This window comes from Lissotriton helveticus, chromosome 3_1 (genome assembly GCF_964261635.1).
Source record: "Lissotriton helveticus chromosome 3_1, aLisHel1.1, whole genome shotgun sequence".
Lineage (NCBI taxonomy): Eukaryota > Metazoa > Chordata > Amphibia > Caudata > Salamandridae > Lissotriton > Lissotriton helveticus.
Window position 1 is genome coordinate 2,066,073,673 of NC_136061.1, and position 24,423 is coordinate 2,066,098,095.

The window sequence follows — 24,423 nt, forward strand, 5'->3', positions numbered from 1 at the left end:
TAGGAATGATTAGATAGTCATGGCCCAGGGTTTTAGGCAGGCACACATTTAATGTTATTCTCTCCATCCAATGCCTATGAGGGAAATGGGTGTGGGGGGAATGAGGGCATCTTCACTGGTCATAGCTGCAACTCTAATCCGGCAATAAAATGGGTTGAAGAGTAACACAGTGGAGATGAATTGGTCAAACAGACATACACAAATAATAAAGTAAATCATGTTACCTAGCTATATCTTTTTTGGGGGGTTGGTGTCAAAGACAGAAAGAGTGCCTAGTAGTCAGGGAAGTAGAGCTTGTCCTCAAATTCTGGTGGTTCACCCAGAAGTAGGTCATCTAACACACTACTACCATGACCTGAGTCTTCCTCAACTTCCTTCTGTGGTACTTCAGGAATGGTGTAATCCGGTGGTAAAAATTGCTGATTCATTTTTATCATGGTTATTCTGTCTACATTTTGGGGCAAGAGACTGGTCCTTTTCACTGTGACAATGGAACCAGCAGCACTGAAAACATGCTCAGCGGAAACACTGGCCACATGGCAACCCAGATAGTTTATTGTCAGACTGCTGAGCACTGGCCATTGGCGCCTCTTCCCATACCAATACACCAATGGGTTTTGTTCAGGAAAGGCCTCTGTTGCATCATCTATATAGGCTTTGACCATTTGCTCAATGTACATTGATGGTGCTCCTCTTTGCTTGACCTCTTTTGTTTTCGCCTCGGCACTGGACTTAAGCCCTGCCAGTAGAAACCACTCAATTGCAGATTTGGGGGCTGAGGCTTCTGGTCTTGTTGTTAGTTTTAGCTGCTGTGAGCCAACGGCACTACCCTCAGACTCTGAACCTGAAGGCTGTACCGCAGGACTTGTGCCATGGAGGAGAGGGCCTCTAATTCCCTCAGCTATCCATGTTTTGCATATTCTAACATTCATGTCTGAAAAAGGAATGAAAGTAGACAGTAATGGTTTGTACCGTGGATAAAGAATTGTGGCATAGATGTAAAGTTTGGAGAACATAATGTCTCTTTGCACCCTTGTATTCACAGACAAGCAAAGGATTAAGCTCTCCATGCGCATCTTATTTCCACCATACTTGTGTACATTGCAGAAACCTACTTTAGCTGTTCATGTAGCATGTGCAACAATGGGATAGATTGGCCTATGGTGCTGTCCTCTTTGGTCACTTCCTATGTAAACTCCTCCAAAGGAAGCAGCATCTCTGCCAGGCATTTTACTAGCCCTCATTGATCCATCTCAATAATGATGCCTTTCACAGTTGCATTCCCTCTTTGCATGACATATTCATTGATAGGTCTGTACTGCTCAAACAGGCATTCAAGCATCTAATAAATTGAATTTCAACATGTTGGCACCCCCTTTTTTGAGTGCTTAACTGGCATTCTGTTATTACGCTGAATGACTCTCAGCTGTTTCCAGGCTTTAAATGAATGGCTGAAATGAGTGTAGATTCTTCTGCAGGTGGAATGCTAAGTTGCTTCCTTGTTCTTCTTTTTTTAGAAAGCCCTGGGCAATGATGTTGATGCAGTGTGCCAAACACAGGACCCTGAAATAGCCACCATCAGCCATGGCCTTAAATATATATTTGCCATTGTCCGTGGCAACAAATCCAGTCTTAAGCCGTCTTGGTCATAGCCATTGAAAGACCTTGTTTTTAAAGTCTTCCAACATTTTTGCAGCTGTATGGGATTTCTCCATTGCTGACATGGCTACTGTTGCATGATTCCGAGCACTGTAACTATTGTTTTCACTAGCCACCACAAAAGAGATCCAGTGTGCAGTGATGCATATGTAATCAGTGGCTTGGCAACTGGTCCACATGTCTATTCTTAGGTGGATACTGTGAACAGCACTCTGCTGCAAAGGTTGTCCATGCAATTCCAGCAAATCGTGATGTGGCGCTGGAACAGCAATTTTGGCAAAATAAGGCCGGCTGCAAACCTTCCATTTTGGGCAGATGGCTGCCACAAATTCATGAAACGTCACCCCTTCCACAAAAGAAAAATGGAGGAGGTCCAGCGCTAACATTTTTGCCAGCTTCAACTCATACAAAGTGCAGTTGGGTGGTTGTATTCATGCTGCCCCTACGGCATAAACATGGCAGGAATAGTACCCTGAATTTTATTCTTTTCTGATGCCACTGATGCAGGTGACTTCTTGAGAGCAAGTGGTGGTAGACTCGAAGTGCTTTTTCAGAGTGGCAGCCACTGTCACTGTCCTCTGTTGTCTTGGTGTCTCAACCTGAGTCTTGTGCCATTGCGATGTTGCTGACGTGGGCGATACTACTGCACTGCTGGGGAGACGGCTGCTTTGCGTAACAAAGATGTTTTCCTATTCTTCATCTTCCACCATGATCAGATTGGATTTGGATTTCCTGCTCAGCAGGCTTTCGTCCCCTTCACCAACAACACTTGAAGTTTTTGGGCCACTAATGGGGCGCTACCCAATGGATCATATGGTGCTTTCTCAATTGAGTTGTTTGGCCCCGGTATCATAGTTTGTACCAAGCCTAACCTGACTAACACTTGTTCCGCAAATGAAACTTATGCCAATGTTCACCTCTTTCTGGCTAATCAAAAAGAAGTCCCAAACTGGGGAGCTCAACTCTCTGATGCTGGTGCCACTGTCAATGTCTGATGAACTGATGGAAGGTGGGCGTTTTGACATTTGACTCCCTGCTGTACCTACTTCTACTGAGGTGGTTGTGGATGTAGGTCGCTAATGGGACTTTGCAAATATGGCAGCTGGTGTGGTTGGATCTGTGGTGTCACAGCCACATACCCACATGGAAGTTGGGATAGGGTAACGTTGTTCCCCACTGGGGCTGGGCTAACATCCATAATGACTGGATTGTGGTTATCCTTCTCTTCTACATCTGCCACTATAACTCTTAGGCTTTCTGGAACCTTCCATTTCCCTAGCCTCATCTCATGGCATGTCTCACTCTCAGACTGAGGCAGAATCTAAGTGGTGTCTAGATCGGTGCACAGACATAATATCGATTCCAAAATATCGTTTGGACAGAATATCGAGTTTTAAATATCGTTTGGACAAAATATCGACAGGACAGAATATCGACAGTCAAAATATCGTTTTTAAGGTAAGTGAAGTAATATCGACTGTAAATAATATAGAAAGTGAAAATATCCAAGTATATAATCTAGATAGTAAAAAATATCGTTTTTTAAATAATATTTAATTATTTATAGTGTTTTTATGTTATAATATGTGTGAAAAGTGTCATTTTATGTTATAATTATTTTTAATTAATGATTTTTTTGTAATTATTGTGTAATTTTATTCTGTAGCGGGTTGTGGGTTTATAGGGGAATAGGGTGGGAAGTAATTTAATTATAATGAATTAAATATGTAAATTTATTAATTGGTAGTAATAATTAATTAATTGGTAATTAAATATTATTTGTTAATTATTTAAAATGTAATTGATAATTAATTTAATTTAATTGATTAATTGCTAATTATGTAAATAAAAACAATGTATTTCCTGTAGCGGGTTGTGGGTTTATAGGGGAATAGGGTGGGAAGTAATTTAATTATAATTAATTAAATATGTAAATGTATTAATTGGTAGTAATATTTAATTAATTGGTAATTAAATAATATTTGTTAATTATTTAAAATGTAATTGGTAATTAATTTAATTTAATTGATTAATTGCTAATTATGTTAAATTAAAGGGGTATTTTTAGGGTTCAGGGTCAGTTTTTGGTTTTTGGGTAAAGGGGTATTTTTAGGGTTCAGGGTCAGTTTTTAGTTTTTGGGTAAAGGGGTATTTTTTGGGTTCAGGGTCAGTTTTTAGTTTTTGGGTAAAGGGGTATTTTTAGGGTTCAGGGTCAGTTTTTAGTTTTTGGGTAAAGGGGTATTTTTAGGGTTCAGGGTCAGTTTTTAGTTTTTGGGTAAAGGGGTATTTTTAGGGTTCAGGGTCAGTTTTCAGTTTTTGGGTAAAGGGGTATTTTTAGGGTTCAGGGTCAGTTTTTAGTTTTTGGGTTAAGGGGTATTTTTAGGGTTCAGGGTCAGTTTGGGGTTTTTGGGTAAAGGGGTATTTTTAGGGTTCAGGGTCAGTTTTTAGTTTTTGGGTAAAGGGGTATTTTTAGGGTTCAGGGTCAGTTTTGGGGTTTTGGGTAAAGGGTTTTTTTAGGGTTCAGGGTCAGTTTTGGGTTTTTGGGGTACAGGGGTACAGTGTAAAAAGAAAGTAAAATTAAATTTACATTAATTTAATTTAATGAAATTAAATTAAATTAAATTATATTAAATTAATTTTAAATAATTTAAATTATAAAAATTATTATATACTTACCAATACTTACGTTGTAATGGTAGTGCGTTGTAAAAGTTGCGTTGTAACGTCATATATCCACTGTTGCACTCCTTGGAGTGGGAATAGTAATTTTAACCCCTACGCTATCCAACGCTTTCCCTACTGTTGCACCCACTGGAGTGGGAATAGTAATTTTTACTCTATTGTATTTGTACGTTAATAATATTGGCTATTATTTAATAAAATTGTGTTACTATATATATATATGTTTTAAGAAATATGATTAAAAAAATATTTTTTTTTTACTTTCATTAATTATTTAATTATTAAAAGTTATTTTAAGTATTGTTAAGTATATTTTAGTAATTAATGTTTTATATTAATGTAATTAAACATTGTTTTTATTAAAGTCGATATTTTTTACAACGATATTTTTGTAAACGATATTTTTAACTCGATATTTTTGTACTTACCTGTTTGTAGATAGAAACTCGATATTTTGTCTCTCGATATTTTCTCAACGATATTTTTGTTGGTCGATATTCTGTCCCTCGATATTATTTCAGTGATCCGTCTAGATCATCAAAAGGGGGCTTGAAGAAGAACACGATGCACCACTAACCCTCATTTTTCTAGCTTGAGATCTGGAAGACAATGAATCTTCTGAAAGAGCAGATTTCTCTACTTCCTCAGCATGAAGCTCGATCTCATGAACTACTCCTACTTCAGGAAAAACTACTATTGGTGGTTGTGGCTGTTGTTGTTGCCCACTTCTCTGAGTTTCCTGCAACGATTGGTTACTAATTTACGATAAGTCAATTTCAACATCACTGCTCTTCAGTGTTGCCGTGATTTTAATGGCTGCCTCTGTGACAGACATAGGCTTATGCCTAGATTGGGGTGTGTCCACTGATGTTGGGATGCTGCTCCCAGCTTCCTCCCCAGAGGCAGGTGTGGCAGGCACAGTTTGTTTTTCTCCAAAGAAGATCTGGGGCAACATACCAGTGGTGGTGGTGGTAAGCTCCTTTTTCTCTTCACTGGCCACTTTCTTGGTGGCACCTTTCCTTGGGGCCATCTTGAACTTGTCAGTTAGCAGTGGCACTTAGCTTCACAAGTTGAAGAGATATCTCTGATGTGTGAATCAACTACATATCATGCTATGCACTGGCCTTCTTTCTGGAAGTGCCGTTGTTGAGGTTATCAGTTGTGCTCCTAAACTAAAAAAAGTAAGAAGGACATCAGTGAAACATGGCATTGTTGCATTTCAATTAGTAGTACAAACAACCACAATATCATTCAGTGTGATCACTGAATTCCTTTAATATAAATAATTAACAAAACAGTGTATCTCTTCAATTTGTAAAACAGAAAACCACACCAAAATAAACTTTCAAGGTGAATGACTGTACAGTTAGGAAGGATAAGAGAGAGCAAAAAGAACATAAAGATTAAATTGTTTGCTTTATGTGTATCACGTGATGTCACTCATGTGTGATGTGGCACTCAGGGAGGTGCAGCTGACTAATGACAATGAAAGGAATAATCCCTAGACAATGAATGCTGTTGTTCATCTATAGTAGACATGGGGTTGATTGATGCCAGATACAGTGGAAAATGGTATGAACAAATACAAATAATTACCTTTAAAAAAAAAGAAATAACTGAATATAATTTACAAATTAATCAATCAAATGAAAAAAATTAAAACAAAATTAATTCAACATAAGTGAAATTCTCCTCAAAGTTATAATAATAGGTTATTCAACTGCTATCTCATTGCTCAACGATCCATGCAGCCTATGGCAAATGACCACACTTTCTGGATCCACAAGATGGCTGTCGGCCAGTGCCACATCAACAACAACACTGAGGAGGAAGGCATTTGGAACAAAGAGAAGACGTGCAGGCCTATGGGGAAAGTACACTGGCTGCCTACACAAAATGGCCACCGATCACATGGTCACAACAACAAGAGGCTGGAGGGTCGAGGCCTGGAAAACAAAGAACACCTGCAAGCCCATAGACACTGACTGTATAAAAAATGGCCCCTGTCCACATCACATGTGGAACAAAGGCAAATGGTGGCCTATGGCAAACACACACACTCACACACACACACACGTGCGCACACACACACACACACACACATACTGGCCAGGCAAAGGACACATGGTAAAACAGAAAAAACAGCATTAATGCAGTAATGCCAAAAACGAAAATTAGCAGGGCTAAAAGTGTTTACAACACACATCCTCCAAAGGCATTTCCTCACGTATACACTTTGTGCATGAAAAAAAAGGTGAAATGCCACAGAAAAATACACATTTAATATTTTAATCTATATTCATCCGTGGCCTAAAAAAGTTGTTTCATCCAACAGACAACACATAAACAGTTGTTTATGCACTATAACTAGTACTGGGGCTTCTGGAAGGCCCATTTGCAGAATACGCCACGTAGTGAATTAAACTAAAAGAACATTGTACATGTTATGCATTAGAAAACATACAGAACATGTACTAAACTGTGCAACATTATTACTGGGCAAATAAAAAAATGACAGCTATTTAACAACAACAACAACCAGCACAGAGGCATGGCAAGACCAAATACAGGGCTATGGCAAACGCACACTGTCTGCCTTCGCAAAATGGTCACCAGTCACATGGTCACAACAAGAAGCAGGAAGCCTAGAAAACAAGGAACGCATGCAGGCCTATGGCAAAAAGGAACACTGGCTGCCTACACAAAATTGCCGCCAGCCACATGGTCACAACAACAACAACCTGCTAGTAGGCATGGGCACAACAAAGAGTACAAGTAGGCCTATTGCAAATCCACACTGGCTGGATACACAAAATGGCCACCACCCACATGGTCACATAACGAGAAGCAGGAGGCCTTGTAAACAAAGAACGCATGCAGGTCTATTGCAAAAGCACACTTGCAGCAGATACAAAATGGCTGCCAGCCTCATGGTCACAACAAGAACAACCAGCAAGAAGGCATGGCCACAACAAAGAAGACATGCAGGCCTATGGGAAAAGCACACTGACTGGATACACAAAATGGCCACCAGCCACATGGTCACAACAAGAGGCAGGAGGCCTGTAAAATAAAGAGCACATGCAGGCCTATGGACAGTCCACTAACTATGCATTTCATTTCATAAAGCTTTATTCGGAACATTAAAAAACATGTCCATAAAAGCACATACAGTAGCAGAAACAAACATTTCATTTAAAAGAAAAACACATAATACATATATTATCCTGAGGGGGGTGGAATAAATATTTAAAATGGTTAAAACACATACTTTTCCTGGCGCTAATTGCTTTAAGCAAAAATGTAGCAGTAAAAAAGCAAATGTCCGGGTGGTGTAAATTAAAAAGCAGTTTCATAGAGTCCACAATTGTTCTCACTCCAAATCTTTTTAACATCGGCTTTAGGAAGAGTTTCCGTAGTTCACTATACAGTTCGCATGATAAAAGAAAGTGCTTCGTGCTCTGTTCCGTTTTATTATCACATGCACAGGGTCCATTAGCGCGCAATTTAATATTAGGACACGCAACAAGATAATGTACTGTACCCATCCTCATTCTGGTTAGTACAAAATGATGCGAAGTTCTAGTTACATGTGACAAGTACGGATGAAATCCAGTAAAATCATTCATGCTATTGTATAGTATACATGTGGATAGTTTAGAATCCTTCAAAATTAGCATTTCATTGCAATAGTTCAGAAAAGTTATTTTCATATTCAATTTGGAGATATCCAAGATACTGTATGGATCATTGATCACATTAAGCCTAAAAACCTTTTGGGAACATTCAATAATGTATTTAATCCAAGGGATCTTTAAATGCTGATCTAAGGAGAGGCAATCCTCAATAATAGCTCTGTTCAAAGAGGTGCCGTCGCTCAACCAAATAGAGCGCCATAATAATAGGGATCTTTACATGATCATATCACCTAGTGATTGAATCCCCAGTTCCTTATGGGCCAAGGTGTTGGAGGTAGATTTGGGTAAACATAGGAGCCTTTTCAGGAAATTGTTCTCCTCCACCTGGAGGCTCCCCGCTGGTGACACACCCCAAACACCAGCCCCATAAAGGGCTGCAGAAAGACATCTTGCTTGATAGATTTTTAGCATGTCTTTAATTCGTCTACTCCCCAACTTCTTGGCAAAAACAAAGACCCCATTAGCACTCCTAATCATCTTTGTTTTAACAACTTTGTGTTCAGTATCCCAGCTACCGTTTTTTGAAAAAGTAATTCCCAAATAACAGAAGTTTTTAACTGTTTGGACTGGATCACCATCAATAAAATAATGGGATTTGCTTTTCGTTTTAGCTCGTCCAGGCCCACACTCCATCACATATGTTTTTGATTTATTAATCACCAGCTTCCTATTTTTGATGAACTGCACAAAGCAGTCCATCGAACGTTGAAGACCCAGGGGGGTCCTGGACAGTAGCACGGCGTCATCCGCATAGAGTAACACAGGAATATTTAAATTGTTAACTCTAGGGGCATCCGCCGTGACTGTCTGCAGGACAGAATCTACCTCGTTTATGAAGAGGGTAAAAAGCAGGGGTGCTAAAACACACCCCTGTCTAATTCCCCTCCCGATCCTGAACTTAGTCGTACACTCCCCATTAGATCCATATCGAACACTGGTGCTGAGCTTTTCATACAGGCGGGCCAGGAAATATATTATACCTTCAGGAGCCCCCATTTCTAACAGTTTGGTCCATAATATAGCATGGTCTACCAAATCAAAAGCGCTGCTTAGATCAGCAAAACATAAATAAAGCGACCCTTTTTTGGCCTGTGTATATTTCCCTACCAGGAGCTCTAGATTCAGACACTGCTCAATGGTACCACGTCCTTTTCTGAATCCATACTGGCAGTTAGTTAAGATCTCATTAGTTTCTGCCCATTCCTCTAGTCTTACTAAAAGGACCCGACTCATAATTTTGACAGATGAGTCCAGTAAGGATATTGGTCGATAATTTTTGGCGTCGCCTCGGTCACCTTTCTTATAAATATGGACGATTATTGATTCTTCCCATGTAGACGGTATTTTACAGCAAATAGCTGCATTGAAGGTTTTAGCCAACAATGGGCCCCAAATCTCCGGAGAGGTCTTATACACGTCTATGGGCACGCCATCAGGTCCCTGGGCCTTCCCTCCCTTAGTGGCTCTTATGCTAACCATAACCTCATCTATAGAGATATTCAAGGCTATGATGGGCCACCCTTCTCCATTGGAAACCGGCCTATTACTCGAGTCAAAAATAGTGGAAAAATGTTGGATCCAAGATTCCATACTCACATTAGATGTGAGTTCTGGTACCCTTTCGTCTTTTAGGAATGGGCTATTTACCGTAGACCAAAACAGAGTACAGTTCTTCAATTCTGCTGCTTGTATAAGGTTATCCCACGCTTCCTGCTGTAATTCAGTTTTTCTGCGTTTAAGGATCAAATTATAATCCTGCCTAAGTTGGATCACCTGATCCTTATCTCTTGGTCTAACTGCTAAAGCCACTTTAAGATCCCTCCGGGCAATAGAGCAAGCATGATCAAACCATCCTCTTTTATATTTACTCTTATGCCCAACCTCTTTGGTAAACTTCTTACTGATGGTTGAGTTAATTCTATCGAAGTGGTCAATACTAGCGGCCGAGGTTTCATCCTGTTCTAAAATTGCCGTGATTTCCATCAGACAACTAGAAATAATGGAATCAGATATTATATCCGCTTTTTCTCCCTTCCACCTCAACCTATATCCATTCTGCCTATGGGGTTCGATATTAACGATACTACCCTGTTCGCGTATACAGACATCTTTCCATATTGTTACTTTGGCAGTTAAACAGTTATGATCACTTAACATAACATCAACCACATTGGGCACCGAACATAACGGGATAAGTGTTGAAGACATGCATATAAAATCAATAATAGTGTTAGCGCCCCTTCCTTTAAAAGTCGGTATATTTTCACCTGCATCGTTAGTAGCATTTTCCATAATTTCCATATCATAATCAATCAGAAAGTTATTCAGGGTCTCTCCATAAAGGTGATGGGGGAAGTGGACATCAGCATCCCCCAAGTGGTTGTACACACCGCATAACTTCTGAGATGATAATGGATATACTGAGACATTAAAATCCCCCACAAAAATAAATTCAAAAACTCCATTAAAATTTTTAACACAAATATTCAATGCCCTATCTAATTCATTAATTGCAACATGTCTAGTGCCATCAAATATATTGTTGTAGAAATTTATCAAGAGTATATTTCTACCTGCTTCTTGTGTTGGCCATAAAATTTGTGAATGAGCCCCCACTTTTATATACTTTTTCACCAGGATAGGTAATTTGACTGAGATCAACACCAACAACCCTCCTTTAGCTCTACCATGGGTTGAGGCCAATGCAGGAAGTTCGTAGGATACGAAACCATCAATGCCATTACATTTTTTACACCACGTTTCCTGAAGGCAAAGAATATCGAATAGGTTCACAAAATCTTTCCATCCTAACATATCTTCCTTGGCCACTAAGCCTGCAATATTCCAGCTGGCAATGTAACAAATTACACTATCACTCACATGGCTAACAATAGGCGGTTCATCTCTATGTATGGGCATGTTATTTTCTTTATTAAAAAGCTCTATGTTGTGCAATGATTTTGAGACTTCTTCCCCTATCAGCATACAGTCTACAATCACATTATTCTCCAATTCATTTACAGAAATAATTTCTTCTCCATGATTGGTACTATTTGCATCACCCCGAGAAAAATCAATCTCATGTCAATCATTTTGATCTAAAAAACTCAATGATTGAAACCTGTTCTGGATAGGGACTTGATAAATCATCTCACTAACAGGCAAAGAGGTACTACCATAGGTTATAAATGGGTTGGGGGTATGTGTTATGAATTTATTCCCGCCAGTCACAGAATTCACTGTATACATCGGCGGGGTAAATGTACCATCCTGAAAACCAGGACAAACATTAGGCAACACTGATCTATTTATAAAAGATGGATATTTAAAATTACTCGTAGCCCCCTCTCCACAGTTAACAGACTGCGGCCTACTAAGGTGGTTGTAGAAATAGCCCAGTGGTCTAGCAACTACGTCTGTCTCTGCTTGCGTGATTGAAGCTGCTCTAAGCAAAACAGTCGCAACGTGTTGCGGGTGCTTAAAATTAATAATCACACAATCACCCTCACATGTCTTTTTGGTGTTACCAATCCAGTTGACTCTTCTGATAGAGATAATTTGGTCAGAGTAGCCGACTGGATAACCACAGTGGTGGTTTAACCAGGAGATTGTTTTATTCCTTAGAGATTCCGCTGACTCCTGGGCAGTAGGGACCTGTGTTAAGATCGGGACATTAGTTAAGACCACGACATAGGGTACACAATCGGGTGGGAGATCTACTGGACGCCTACAAGTCCGCATGGGTACCCCGTTAGTTCCGCCTAAAACAGCAGGTAAAGTTAATACCGCTGGTACCGGGGCTTTCTTAGGAACTGATATAGGTCTAACATCGTTCTGTAAAGTACCCGGTGTTGTACTTATTGACCCAGCAATTTGTTGCCTTAAAGGTCTACCTGCCTCCCGGGCCATAATTGGTGTTGGTGCAGGTGCAGGAGCAGGTAACTCTCTAGGTAATTGTTCCCTAATGTTAGTGGGAGGGGCATTATTTATGGGTCGTGGTTGTGGTTGTGACTGCACCCTATCCTTTGTAGGGACAGAGGTTAAGCACGCTGGTATTTTAATATCTAGTATACATTTTTCCAGTTTATCAGCATGCTGGTCCACCGCAGCATTTAGTCTTACTATTTCCGCCCGCAGATCATCAATTTTGGTTAACAAGGGCTCTACCACCGTATTAAATTTACTGTTGATAATACTTACTAGTAAGTCAATTTGATCGGGCTTGATGGAAACAAAGTTATCATTTACTAATGACCCGATTTCCTCAGCACTTTCCTTGTGTATGGCATCTTTTTTATTCTTTCGAGTAGAGTTATGACCCCGCTTAGGTGCCGTTTTCCTACAGGCTCGCATAAATTTAGTAGCCCTGACGGAATGCTGGGGGGTACCCCCAGGGTTCTCGCATGGGTCATCTTCCACCCTTATTGAATTATCTAGTGCCATAGTTAAATCAACATTATCACCAATATTATTATGCTCCACCGCAATGTCTGTCTCATTGTCTGTCTCATTGGCGATGTTATCAGCATTATTAGGATCCGCAGATGAAATCAGTGGGAGGTCTGAAACAGTACTTTTCCCCAGCGATTTCCTTCTGTCGCTATTAATTCTGGAGACTACTTTCAGCAAATAGTTGTCCGGTAGAGTTGTTTGGACTGACATTATGGGGTTGATCAGAGGTCTCAAATAATTATTTGTATGTAAAACCAGTTATTTCCACAATTATTCACAGGTTGAACCAAAGGGGGGTTGCCCGGCCCGGCCTCTTCTGGCCCCTGACGGCCACAGACGGCCCGCCCTCTGCCCGGGCTCAGCCCGGCGATGCCCGCGCGCGTCCCGCGACGCGGAGGGAGCGACCAGTTTAAGTAGCGCCTCCGGGCGCGCAGCGGCAGGAAGTGGCCGGAAGTGGTCGCACTGCCCTCTGGGAGCTGTAGTCTCCAGCCGCCACCAGCCGCGAGGAGTGGAAACGCGGCAGCGGCGAGACCTACAGCGTCAGGGCCCCAGGAGCAGGAAGACGTCCGGCAGGTAAGCTCCCCGCAGCGTTGTGGCTTGGATTCCCCCGCTCCACCGAGGGAGCGACCAGTTTAAGTAGTGCCTCCGGGCACGCAGCGGCAGGAAGTGGCCGGAAGTGGTCGCACTGCCCTCTGGGATCTGTAGTCTCCAGCCGCCACCAGCCGCGAGGAGTGGAAACGCGGCAGCGGCGAGACCTACAGCGTCAGGGCCCCAGGAGCAGGAAGGCGTCCGGCAGGTAAGCTCCCCGCAGCGTTGTGGCTTGGATTCCCCCGCTCCACCGAGGGAGCGACCAGTTTAAGTAGCGCTTCCGGGCGCGCAGCGGCAGGAAGTGGCCGGAAGTGGTCGCACTGCCCTCTGGGAGCTGTAGTCTCCAGCCGCCACCAGCCGCGAGGAGTGGAAACGCGGCAGCGGCGAGACCTACAGCGTCAGGGCCCCAGGAGCAGGAAGGCGTCCGGCAGGTAAGCTCCCCGCAGCGTTGTGGCTTGGATTCCCCCGCTCCACCGAGGGAGCGACCAGTTTAAGTAGCGCCTCCGGGCGCGCAGCGGCAGGAAGTGGCCGGAAGTGGGCGCACTGCCCTCTGGGAGCTGTAGTCTCCAGCCGCCACCAGCCGCGAGGAGTGGAAACGCGGCAGCGGCGAGACCTACAGCGTCAGGGCCCCAGGAGCAGGAAGGCGTCCGGCAGGTAAGCTCCCCGCAGCGTTGTGGCTTGGATTCCTATGCAAAATGACCCCTGGCCAGTAGCCACATGGCATGTGGACAAAGGCAATTAGTGGCTTAAGGCAAACACACAGACACACACACACACGGGCCAGACAAAGAAAGCATGGTAAAAGAGAAACCTGGTCCAATACACTGTTTGCAGAAAATAAAATGTGAAATACCAAAAGAAAAACACATTTTGCATTTCAATCCATATCCTTCTGTGGCCTAAATGCTGTTTCAAAATCAACAGACACAACAGAAACAGTTGTTTTATGCACCCATGACTAGCACTGAGCCTACTCGCTGGAAGGCCAATTGGCAGACTAGGCCACATAGTGAATAAAATCAATTTTGCTAATGTATTCAAAAGAACATGGAGAAAATGTAGTAAACTGGGAGATATTTTTCCTTTACAGAAGAAGAAAAATGAAATGCAAAGAAATAGCTAGGTCCCTACTGAAACAACAGGCCACCCACCACAATAAAATGTAAAAATCCATAGAAAGTACAAATAAATCCAGGTGCATGGCCCCAGTCAAACAAAATACTAACCCTGGGCAGGTAACTCTGCTACACCAGTCGATTTTGGTGAGATTTGCCTACTCCGCGCTCCATTGGGAACGCAGAGGTAGGCAAAACTCCGACTCCGTGGCGGAGAGGAGTTAGCCAGCCCATCCACCCCCCCAAAATATTTGAAAATTAAAAAAGAAGGCACTTACCTGCATGGCTGCTGCCTCCCCTGCCTGGCCGCTCTCCTTCCTGCACTTGTGCAAGACCTAAAATTTAGGAGTATTTTCATTGTAGAAGGATGCAAGGAGCAGTAAGGAGAGTGGCCAGGCAGGGTAGGCACCAGCCACGCAGGTAAGTGCCTTCTTTTTTAAATTTAAAATAATTTTGGGGGGGAGGAAGCGGAGCAAAGCAGTGTGAAGCGGAGCTCCACTGAGTTTTTCTCAAACTCCTTGGATCTCCACATAGAGGCACTATGCCAGCTCCCGCCACCCTTACATAACACCAGTTTTTCAACTTACTAGTGAAATTTCAAATACAAAGTTCTTAAATCCAATGGAATATGTAGCAGACACAGTGGGGGGATTTTTTTTAAATCTGCGCAGCGCAGCCCCCGCAATGCTGCACTGCGTTGTGCAACAGGGAGGGAACTGGAGAGCACTATATCTTCTGATATATGGCTTTCTTCTCCACTTTCCATTGTGCAGTCGCTGATTTCAACTGCCATGCGCCAGTAATCCTTCCAGATCCAAAGCCACATGAAAAGTAAACAGGAGATGGACAAAGCACTAAGAGGAGGCTCCTGGGCTGGAAGAAGAAGTTGGAGACTCTTGGGCACTTCCTTCACACTGGAAAAAAGTAAAGGAAATAAAGGCTCCTCGCACAAAAAACTAACACCAAACGTCAATTCGAGGAGGTTTTTAACTCCAAATCATAATTTTGATGAGGTTTTTGATGCTTTAAGTGGAAAGAATCTTTCCTCAGATTGCAGCCACAGTGAGTCCTGCATGTTCAGGATCACGTACGGCAGAAAACATCCACCGAAAGTTGCTAGCGAACCCGAATGACATGTTGGCGACCGCAAAAACTCACAGGAGCATGCGGCTGGCTAGCAAATCTGGTGGTGCCTGCAAACAGCCATGAAATTCTCGTGGGTGAACACGAATGCCATCAAGTCACTCCCTTGCACGTAAAATGTGCTCTAACCCCCCAAAAAACTCCAATCCATTGCGTAGTGCGGAGTTTAATAGTAACTCCGTGTTCTCTGCGGGATTCGGAGCTGCTGAATTTCGCAAACTCCGCAAACAGAGCTGAGTTTTATGTCTGGGCTTAGTTGCAATTGATATAGATGAGTCCCATGTCAGCAGTAGTGTTGAAAGTGAGTAGACATTTGATGAAGTACCTTGGAGGACATGAATTGGTGCTTGCACTGACAATATCTTCTGCCTCTTGGTCACTTAAAAGATCCTTGACTTTAAAATGGAGTAGAATCATGTGTACACCTTTGTTTTTGGTGGTGTTAGACGTGGAATTGGAGACCGTTTGTTATTTTTTCTGCTGGCATGATATTGATAGATGCACCACTGTCTACAATAGAAATTGTCGGGAAGTCATTCACCTTTTGCGTTATCTTGTGGCACTGTCCAAATGAATTTGGTTGCTTCACGAGGCGATCTCTATTTGACTTCGTTTCTCCTTTGCAAGCAGCCAATCCAACATGTGTGCTTCGTTCTGCGGTCGAAATCACCATTGTACTTTCATCTTCACTGTTACTAGACAATGACATTAAAGAGCCATTGGAAGATGATTTTAATGACAATCAACTTTGTTTAGTCTTTACTTGCCATTAGACTTCTGGAGCTTTCTGGCATCCATTTTCTCCATTTATTGTGATGCTGTTAGTTTTGCAGACCATTATTAAAAGGTTTTCTTAACCATAGCCTTTACATATCTGTCCAATGGTGGGACATTTACCTTCATGTGGAAAAAGAATCCACATCAAAAATACAACTTCTTTTTCTTCTGAGACATAGCACCATGGGACTCCACTTTGTGTTTTTCTTACTTTTCATGATCAATGTTGATTAATTCTGGGCAGTTTCAGCTTCCATATCAGCATTCTGTTGACCTGCATGTTTCTCAGCTTTCACAGCCATGTGTACCTTTTCTAGACTGAGTGTCTCTCTCAGCATATGTCATCTAAAAATATTGGAGAGGCAACCATCAATGACTGAGACCCATGGCTTCTTCGTCACTGAATTCACAGAACTTGCAGTGCTTAATGAGGGTATCAAGTCTTTCGAAAAACAAATTCATTGTTTCACCGGCCTATCTATCTTGCCTGGTTGAAAATTTAATTTCATAGTCTATATTTCACATTGGATTGAATTTGGCTTCCAACGCTTCTCTGATTTAACAGTACAATACTGCATCAGCTTGTGACATTTTTTTAATCACTTCTTTCACTCCATCATCTGCAAGGTTCTTTAAGTTTATGATGTTCTTTTTGTTTTCTACTTCTTTTAGAGCATCTATGAAGTCACCAAATGTTTCAATCCATGCAGTCCATCTGGTGCCAATATTCCGCTTTTTGGTAGTATCTAAGGGAAGTGGTGGTTTCAAAAACACGGCAGCGTCATACCTTGTGTTGGGACTTACTAAAGTTGAGAGTTTATGCTGTCCCAAATATTGTTGCTGCTCACTTTGACCTGCACCTTCTGTAAGCATCAGCTTTGCTCTTAAGTATCGTCATGCCCAGGCTGATGTTGTACTTACCATCTTCTTTATTGATGGTGAGTAACAGTTTCGTCTCTTGCACTTGTTTGTCATTGCTCTCAACCTGTGCATCATACCTGGTTGCTGTTGCCTTTTGCATTTCTGCCTTGTATGGGTGATGGCTCTGTGCTACACTGTCAGCTGTACTACATTCTCTTTACTTTCGGCCTTCCAGTAGGCTTCTGGCGGGGTTTCTGACTGTGCTACTCTGTAGGGCTTGCACCTTCTTTGAGGGCCTAGAGCTGAGCTTTGACTGCACATACGCCAACCGTAGACTGCATCTTAGGGCAATCAGGGCATGCCCAAGCAGTTTGTTGGACCTCAGCAAACTGTCTGGGAGATCAGTCTTGTTCCTTAGGGGCACGTATCCTCTACTCGTCACCAGTTGTCACATTCTCTCTAGCTCTGGAGCACGCCAGTGACCATGCCTCAAATGCAGCTCTGTAACACATGTCTTTATTCTTTGGCATGCAACAGTTAACTGAAAGCACTAAAGGGCCTATTATGATCCAGGGTGGATCGCCACCGCTGGGCCGGCAGTGGCAATCTGCCGGCCAAATGTCCCTGTGACACGCCGCTTTTCCGCTGGTTGGATTGCCAGCCGGGCGAAAAAGGTAGATAATATGGTGGCAGTGCCTTGCAGGCACCGCCATCCATATTATCATGTGCCATTGAAAAGGCCTTTCGCCATGGAAAGGCCAGCGGAAAATGCTTTGGGGCCCGTTACGGGCCCTCTCTGGGGGGCTGCACTTAGGGGTACCTAGGGTTAGGATGGAAAGCATAAATGAAGCACACTTTTTAAATATTCTGGAGTGTGAGGGAAACAAAGATTTTAATAGGATCAAAACAAATGAAGAACTTTTACTTGATGATGCCAAATTCTTAAATAATTGCAGACACTCAATTTCCACACATTATAATTTGTGCGCTATATTTTATTATCAGTACAACTGTACATCTGTGCAAATTTTGCAGCCATTTCAATGGAAATTGCACTGTCTGCAGACGACAGTGTGCTACCAGTCCATGTTTTAATAATATATTTGAGACACTGTGCTCCGAAATGCACCACTAGCTACATTCTCTGCCAAGATTCATGTAACATTCACACAGAATTAAAGAGAGAGAGCAGAAAAGAGCCATATCTACTAAGATACAGTGCTGTTTTCCTCTATCCCTGCACTGTCACACTTTAAGCTGCCATGCACTAATGCACAAACCCTTGCAACAAAAGTCCAAGGGTATGTGTATTCTGTAACAAATAGTTTTTGTACTGGAAGGGGACCCTTCCAATAGAAAATCAATAATGTATCATTTTTGCTGTGTTATATGTGTGCTGTGCAATGAAGCCCTCAAGCAAAGTACAAAAAATTAGGAGAAATGAAAACAGTTCTCCTTGTTACACCTGCTTCAAGGAGGCATACAATTTGGAACAAATCTGTATCTGGAAATGTTGGTGGATAGGGATTTTCATCAAAACTCTGGGGTGGTTGCATGGGCACACCAATGAACCACCCATGGAATGCTCCATTTGGTGCAAAGTAATGCAAATAGTGCAACTTTACGTTAGTTTGCAAAACAAGCTAAAGCAAATACTGATTTGTGTTGGATAATAAATCTCAGTATAACACTTTAAACCAGAGTTGCATTACAAAAGTAACGCAAATCAGGCACTAAGGGGTCTATTAGTATGGCGCGCGGATCGCCACCACCCTACCGGCGGTGGTGATCCGCATGCCAAAACATCCCACCCTTCGGTCTTTTACCCCCGCCACATTAGCATGGCGGGGGTACCGCGGCAGACGGAAAGACCATCTGCTAATTTCCCGCCGGTGGGCAATCGTCATGATTGCCTACCGGACGGAAATGGGCCACGATATGGTGGCGGTTACATGCCTCTCCATGGCAGAGACTCCGCCATGGAAAGGCATGAGGAGTTCTCTTTGGAGGCCCGTTGCGGGCCCCATGGGGTGTGGGGATGTGGGGGGCTACACTAGGGGGGTACCCATGGTACCCCTCAACATTAGCATGCACAAGGTGGCAGCCCCTGCACAGTGCCAGTCACGTTGTGCATGCCAATGCACAACATGCATATATTACATTGTGGCGGGTGCTGCTCACAGCACCGCCCACCACAAACCAATATATGCGGGATGCCACCGCCACTGTAGTGGTGGCATCCTAATTGCCAGTGCGGGACCGCCGCATCACTGGCGGCCGGTCCCAGCACCGCTAGGGTGGCGGGTACACTGAAGTCCGCCCGCCATCCTAATAGACCCCAAAGTGTTACTAAACCTACCACTCTCTTCCTGAATACATTTGCAACACTTGTTCTTTGTGTGATGCTTAGATGTTCCACAGTCCTTACGACATCAGTGATGTAACACTGATCTCAGCACCCCCACGCTGAAAATAGTTTCAGCACCACTGGAGGTCAGAAGAACCCAGTTAGATCACCTAGTATCACCAGGTATCATGTGGGAAGACTGGCATCCAGAATAAAGAAATAGCTACCGAAAGTACATGAATCTGCAATGATGTTTCCCAGACGCACGCTCTAATATCTCATTACTGTTTAAGATAATGTGTGCTAGTGTTTTTGCCAAATACATGCCTTTTACCCCAGTGTAAAACAGAATAAAGCAAAACAAAACTAACACTTCTGAAAATCAGGCAAGCAAAACAAAAAAACTGCATTAAACGGATTAGTAAATTATATCTGACACAGTATCAAACATCTTCATGTGTGCTGTGCCTCCTACAACACCCTTTATTTGGCCTTTTGAGAGCAAGTGACTTCAATGAGTATTAGAGTCCTAGCAGACAACTGGTCAGTGTAGTCCAGCACAAAGGAAAAGACAAAATATTTATAACCCACTGAATAGCATTCTTCTCTTTAGTAATAATCAATCCGAAAATGTCTAATTTTTCCAAGATTCTAGATCTTGTTAAAATATAATAGGTGCAGAGACAGAATATTGAATCAAAAATATCTATTCACACAAATATTGAGTTAAAAATATTGCGGGTCAGAAATATCGACAGACATATTCTACTGCTCAAGAATATCGAATTTAGGTAAGTATTATCGATGTTAAAAATATCGAAGTGTAAAATATATTTTGCAAAAATATAGCTGTTAAAAATATCGATTTTTTATTAATGTTATGTATTTTTGTATATATTTTATATGTATGTGATGTGTGTTTTTTGTGTAAGATTTGTTTGTATTTTTAACATATGTTTTACATTTTTTGTCGTTATTTTTCTTTTAATAGATTTTTGCGTTTCTAGTCCCGTAGCGGGTTTTGGGTTCATAAGGGAATAAGGTGGGAAGTAATTTAATTATATAAAATGAATTGAATATTTTTAGTAGTTATTAATATATATATTTTTTTTTGCGTTTTTAGTTTCGTGGCAGGTTGTGCGTTTATAGGGGAATACGTTGGGAAGTAATTTAATTATATTACATTTATTGAATATTTTTAATGTATTATTATTTGTTTAATTGAGATGTTATAGTGTTAAGTGGGTAAAGTAATTTACTATTAATACATTTTAAAGAGTTAATTAGTAAATAAATATGGTAATTCTGTAATTAATTTTAGGTGTGTTGTGGTGTTTATAGGTGTGAAGCATGGGAAGAGTGGGAAGTAATTTATTTTTAATTGATGAATTAATAATTAGTTGTTTATTAATTGTAATTCATTAATTGGTAATTAATTAGGGTAATTGTGTAATTAGTTTTAGGTGTGTGTTGTACTATTTATAGGAGTAAAGGGTGGTAAATATTTTGTGATTATAATATAGTTGTTAATTAATTGTAATTATTTGATATTTATTTTGTGTAGTTGTTTATTTTTATGTGTGTTGTAAGTTGGGTATTAAATATATTTTTAAATATTTAATTATTCGTTGTTAATAGTAAGAGTTTTTCTTTTAAAAATAATATTTAATTGTGTTTTGTTATTTTATTGTTTCATTTATGTGTGTGTTGTGTATATTATAGTGTTTAAGCATGTGTAGTCAATAAATTGTTTTTTTATTAATACGATTTTTCTAATTGATAATTAATTATGTTAATTATGGAAATACATGTAATTAAAAATGTTCAAGTGTTTTGTTATTGGTGTGGTGTTGTATGGTAAGAAATAAAATAAATACATTTATGTTTAAAATACTTTTTTTTTTTGTTTTGTTTTTTAATATTTGCTACTTTTAAATAATGATTGTTTATAAATGTATATATTAATACTGTTATATATTTGTAGGTTTTTGTTACATGTAATTAATATGAGTTCTTTTTATAAGTTTAATATTGTTAATTTTATATTTTTAAATGTTTAGTTATTTTTATGATTTTTAAAATGTAATAATTTTTTATTTGTTTTCAATTGTTGAAGTGTTATTAGTAATTTTTGTTTCTCTACTATCCAACACTTTCACTAATGTGGCAATCACTAGAGTGGAAATAGTAATTTTTATCCCTCCGCTATCCAGCACATTCCCTACTGTTGCAGTCACTGGAGTGGGAATAGCAATTTTTACCCCTCCGCTATCCAACACTTTCTCTACTGTTGCACTCGCTCGAGTGGGAATAGTAATTTTTGCCCCTCCGCTATCCAACAGTTTCCCTACTGTTGCACTCAATGGAGTTGGAATAGTAAATTTAATTACTCTGCTAGTTCACCCACTGCTATTCAACACTTTCCCTACTGTTGCACTCTTTGGAGTGGGAATAATACATTTTGCCCCCACGCCATCCAACGTTTTCCCTACTGTTGCACTCACTGGAGTGGAAATAGTAATTTTGATCCCTCAGTTAGCCAACATTTTCCCTACTGTTGCACTCACAGGAGTTGGAATTGTAAATTTAATTACTCCGCTATCCAACACTTACCCTACTTTTGCACTCACTGGAGTGGTAATAGTAATTTTTACCCCTCCACTATCCAACACTTTCCCTACTGTTGCACCCTTTGGAGTGGGAATGGTAATTTTTACCCCTCCGCTATCCAACACTTTTCCTACTGTTGCACTCTTTGGAGAGGAAAAAGTAATTTGTGACCCTCCGCTATCCAACACTTTCCCTACTGTTGCACTCACTGGAGTGGGAATAGTAATTTTTACCCCTCCTCTGTCCAACATTTTCCCTACTGTTCCACTCACAGGAGTTGGAATAGTTTTCACTTTTAAAGGGCTAAAAGGGGGGCAAATACATTTTATTTAATTATTGGTTGTTAATTGTAAGAGTTTAAAACAAAATATTTAATTGTGTTTTATTATTTTATATTTAATTTATGTGTGTGTTGTGAATATTATAGTGTTAAAGCATGTGTACCCAATGATTGTTTATTTTTTTTATAATAATACGATTTTTTTAATTGATTATTAATTATGGAAATAAATGTAATTAAAAATGTTGACGTGTTTTGTTATTGGTGTGGTGTTATATGGAGGAAATACATTTAAGTTTAAAATGTTTTTTTTGTTTGTTAATATTTGCCTCTTTTAAATAATTATTGTTTATAGATGTTTATTAATTTATTTTGTATATTTGTAGGTTTTTGTTATATGTAATTAGTATTATAATATGTGTTATTTTTATATGTTTAATATATTTAATTATATATTTTCTAAATATTGTTTAGTTATATTCATGATTTAATAAAAAAAATATTTTTTGGGTTTTTTCAATTGTTTAAGTGATATTAGTAATTTTTGTTTCTCTGCTATCCAACACTTTCCCTAATGTTGCAATCACTGGAGTAGAAATAGTAATTTTTACCCTTCAGCTATCCAGCGCTTTCTCTACTGTTGCACTCACTGGAGTGGAAGTAGTAATTTTTACCCTCCGCTATCCAACACTTTACCTACTGTTGCATACTTTTGAGTGGGAAAAGTAAATTTTACCCCTCCGCTATCCAACACTTTCCCTACTGTTGCTATCACTAGAGTTGGAATAGTAAATGTATTTCCTCCAGTATTCAACACTTACCCTACTTCTGCACTTACTTAAGTGGGACTAGTAATTTCTCCCCCTTCCCCTGCTATCCAACACTTTCCCTACTAGTGTACTCTTTGGAGTGGGAATAGTAATTTTTTCCCCTCTGCTATACAACACTTTCCCTACTGTTGGTAACACTGGTTTGGGAATAGTATTTTTTTACCCCTCCACTATCCAACACTTTCCGTACTGTTGCACTCACTGGAGTTTGAATAGTAAATGTAATTCTTCCGCTATCCAACATTTTCCCTAATGTTGCACTTACTGTATTGGGAAATGTAAGTTAATTTCTTTCTTAATAGTTTAATGTTTTAATTTATTATAGACTTTTATTTTATTTTAAATTTTTATTATATATATCTTATTTTTATATAATTTTAAAGTTAAAGAAGAAATAAATGTAATAGTTAGTAAATGATTTTTAAGTAAATATATGTGTGTGTGTGTATACATTTTCTTGTTTGTGTGTTCATATTTTTTAAATTAAGTTTATATCCTATATTTAGATAAAATGTTTATTAAACTAACTTTATATTGTTAAAAATAATATTAATATTTAATATATTTACTATATATTTCTTTATGTTCTATATATTTTTAAACAATATTTTTTACATCTATATTTTTAACATCCATATTTTTATATTGATATTTTTGATCCAATATTTTCGTACTTACCTGCTAAGGTATTGTAGTCAAAATTGTTGTAGTCTATATTTTTATTTTGATATTTAGAACATTGATGTTTGTTACATCGATATTCTGTCAGTGAAACAATATATTAGACCCAATAGTACCATATGGTGTCTGGTGTACTGCCATCTATTCTAATAGGACAAGGTTTCCATTGTGAAACTAAAATCTTAGGGCCGATTACGATGGCTCTATTGCATAGTCAAAAGTGACCGCCCACCATAGGTGTGGTGGTCCCACAATACAAATTACGATGCGCCCACCACACTGGCAGGCGCATCCCCTATTTTTACATTGTGGCGGGCGGCAGCACCTGCCACAATGTAAAAAGACATGTTTTGCATATGTATGTACAACGTGAGAGGCACCATGCGCTGCCTGCCACCTTGTACATGCATATGTAGGGGGGTACCATAGATACCCCCACGTGCAGCATGCCACCCACCCCCCTGGGGCCCCAATGGGCCCCCAAGGCATTCACCGCCTGTCTTTTTACGGCGGCATCGCTGCCAAAAAAGACAGGCATCCTAATGCCCACGGCGATGCCTGCACGGCACCGCCGCCATAGCCCCATTATACCTTGTCCTGCAAGGCTGGCGGAAAAGGCTCGCCTTGCGGGACCACAGCAACGGTCTCTCCGTGCGCCGCGGTACCTTTCCCATTCCCACCAACATCCTAAGTTGACTGT